Raw genomic sequence first — 3654 nt, 5'->3', positions numbered from 1 at the left:
CACACAAGTGACCCCAAAGGTCCCAGGTACCCAAGTGATAGAGGCAAATGCTGACAGTATCGATAGCCTGGTGGAACATGGGATCTTGAATGAGGTTACTGTGGACAGGTCTTCAAAACTGAGGAAAGGACTTCACTTTTGGGCCAGGAAGGAATAACAGGGCCATTGGAAACAGGTAAGAAAATGGACAAGACACGTGAAACAATGGTTTCTCAACAATGGACATCAGGCAGCACAGGACAGGAATACCAATGGGGGAAGGAATAAGGTCAGTTTCACAGTGGCTGTAAGACCCTTCCAGGAGAGTCTCTAGGGGTCTGATCAGGGAGGAACTCATCTGGCCACACCCGACAGTCCCCCGGAGCAGAGGGGCAGGGACACCACGGTGGTTACAGCACACAGAATGTGGAACCACAGAGCAGAGTCTGCAGAGAGGGAGGGCAGCTCTGAAGATCAGTTCCTACACACTGACCAGAACATACGGATGGAAACTGAAACCAAAGCCAGAACCACCCAAAAATGCAGAGGAAACACAGCCATCCCTCAACATAGAGGCGTGGACAATTCCTGCCCCAAGTCAGAATGCAACAGCTATTGGGTAAAGTACCCAGAAAATGGCTCAAAAATAAAGCAGCATGAGCTCTGGATAAAAGGTTGCTTTGGATCTAACCAAGGTCTCAGGCCTCAAAAGTATCATACTGGCTCCAAGTAATTCGATGGCATTACAGAATACATCAAAAACATTTACAGGAATAAAAAATATCAAGCACACGAAACCAATATGTAATTCATGATGTCTGTATCTAATCAAAAATGATCACTCATGCAAAGAACCCTAAATATACATCCCATGATGATGATAAAAATCAATTAGTAGGGGGACTTCCCTGGTGGTCCAGAGGTTAAGAATCCACCTTCAAATGTAAGGAATGCAGGTTCTATCCCTGGTCAGGGGACTAAGGTCCCACATGCCTCAGGGCAACTAAGACTGCTTGCCATAACCAGAGAGCCCGCACGCTGCAATGAAAGGTCCTGCATGACATAATGAAGACCCCACGTCACAGTTAGACCAGACAGAGCCACATAAATTAATCAATTTAATCAATTAGTAGAAACAGACCTGTAATGACACAGATGATACAACGAGTAGACAGAACCACTAAAACAGTTAATAGCTATTAACATTCCTTGCGTGTGTTCAAGAAAGTAGAACAAGATTGAGCATATTAAGGAGGGGCACAGAAGATATTTTAAAAACTCAAATCAAATTCTGGCGGTGAGAAAACTCTAAATAAGATTAGACACTGAAGAAGAGAAGACTCGTGAACCTGCCAACACAGCAAGAGGACTTGTTCAAAATGAAACACACAGAGGAGAAAACAGGGACTGAGCACTTATGAGTGTAACACAACTCCACAAGTCTGATGTGAAAGGATGGAGAGAGCCCAAGGAGAGAAAAATTTTTGAAGCAAACAGGCTGAAAATTTTCTAAATCTGGTGAAAACAATAAAACCACAGACCCAATAATCTCAAAGAACCCCCCGAAAAAAAAACACGAAGAAAATTAAGGCACATGTACAATATAAACAAAGACCTTAATTAAAATAGAGACAAGAGGCCAAAGGGGCAGCTCCCATGCCCTAAGATGGCAACAGAGTCCAGCAGGAAGAAGAGAGACTCCTCTTCCGGCCTGGCAAGAGCTCAGCCAATGACAGACGGTCAAAATTCAGTCAGTGAAAAGCCTCTAGACTTGGACCTCTCAGTTCCCCCAGTGGACTCTATTTACTCAATTCTCTTACTTCCCTCTTACCCTCTGTAAGAGTTCTCCTCTCCTTGCTGTGGGGGCACTTGAACGAGGCTGACCTCAGTTTGCAAGTCTTGGTTGATACTGGGTAAGCCCGTTTTTCTGCAGAAATAACTGGCAGTCTATTTGCTGTAGATCAACATTTCGGTGGCTCCTACAGGGATCCAGAGGAGACTGTTGACCATTCTGAAGCTGGTGAGGGAACAGGTGCACCAACCATATGAAGCCCACTGGTACTTCCCGCTTCTCTCACCAACCTGGTGAGATGTTATGTTTTTCTCCTGGATCTGAGCTCTACCTTGTTTGCATTCTGAAGCTTTCCAGTTTTATTTGGAACCTATTTTAAAGCTTTGTCCTTTCCAGATCAATGTCTTGCTCTGTATATGAGGCTCATTTGGCATTTTTCCCTGACTCCTCTGGAATCATACTATTCCAACAGGAACCGGCTAGCCTTAGCGCCATTCCTCTGGAAACAGGACTGATTCATTGAAGCTATGCAGTTAAGCCTGACTCCTTTTGGACTGGGCTACTTCATTAGAGCTGAGTTGAGCAGCCTTCACCTGGCTATTTTGGGACCACACTGTTCCTTAGAACTGATTAGTATGAGGTCTACAGCTGATTGAATTACTAGAGCTGTTTGAGCTGGTTAGGGTGGTTGGAAATTATTCTTATACTCTAGAGAAAAATTGAGAAACTGGATCTCAGTTATATGTATTTTAAAGGCATCCTCAACATAGGGACCCCAGCTAATTTTATGTTTAAAAACTGTGGTCCTTCTTCATGTGCATTTCTAGCTTAAATACACTGACTTAACCAAAGGCACTTTAGAATATCAATGGCCATAATGGGAACCTCTGAAATTTCTAAACTCACTTTGTTTAAAACTGAATTGGATAATCATAGCTCTAAAATTTCCAAAATTGAATGGAATACCTATTTTGATTGGTATTTTGAGGCTTCCAAATGTTATCAGAGCCAAAAACTGATTCTGCAAAATAAGATTTTAACATTAACTGAGGCATTTAAGTTGCTTCCATGTCTTGGCTAATGTAGTACTTTTATGAACACTGGAGTACATACATCTTTTTGAATTGTAGTTTTCTTTGGAGGGCTTCCCTGGTGGCTCAGATGGTAAAAGTGTCTGCCTACAATGCAGGACACCTGGGTTTGATCCCTGGGTCAGGAAGATCCTCTGGAGAAGGAAATAGCAACCCACTCCAGTACTCTTGCCTGGAAAATCCCATGGATGGTTGCAAAGAGTTGGACACGACTGAGTGACTTTACTTTCTTTCACTTTTCTTTAGATCTATGCTCAGGAGTGGGATTGCAGGATCACATACTTAACTCTATTTTTAGTTTTTGAAGGCACTTTCATATTGTTCTCCATTGTAGCTACACCAATTTACATTCCCACCAATAGTGTATGGGGGTTCCCCAGTGGCTCAGTGGTAAAGAATTGCCTGCAATGCAGGATATGCAGGAGACCTGGGTTTGGTCCCTGTGTTGGGAAGATCCCATGGAGGAAGGCATGACAACCCACTCTAGTATTCTTGTCTGGAGAGTCCCATGGACAGAGGAGCCTGGCGGGCTACAGTCTATAGGGTCACATAGCCAGATACAACTGAATCGACATAGCTTGCTCACTTGCTCAACAGTGCAGAAAGGCTTCTTTTCTCCATACCCTCTCCAGAATTTATTTGTAGACTTTTTAATGATGGCCATTCTGACCTGTGTGAGTTGATACATCATTTTGGTTCTGATTTGCATTTCTCTAATAAACAGTGAAGTGAAAGTGTTAGTCGCTCAGTTGTGTCCAACTCTTTGTGACTCCATGGACAGTATGCTCTGCC

The sequence above is a fragment of the Bos grunniens genome, chromosome 4, assembly GCF_055505025.1.
Source record: "Bos grunniens cultivar Pamir isolate PY7600 chromosome 4, Bosgru_T2T1.0, whole genome shotgun sequence".
NCBI classification, from domain to species: domain Eukaryota; kingdom Metazoa; phylum Chordata; class Mammalia; order Artiodactyla; family Bovidae; genus Bos; species Bos grunniens.
Note: the sequence above shows the minus strand (reverse complement) of the source record.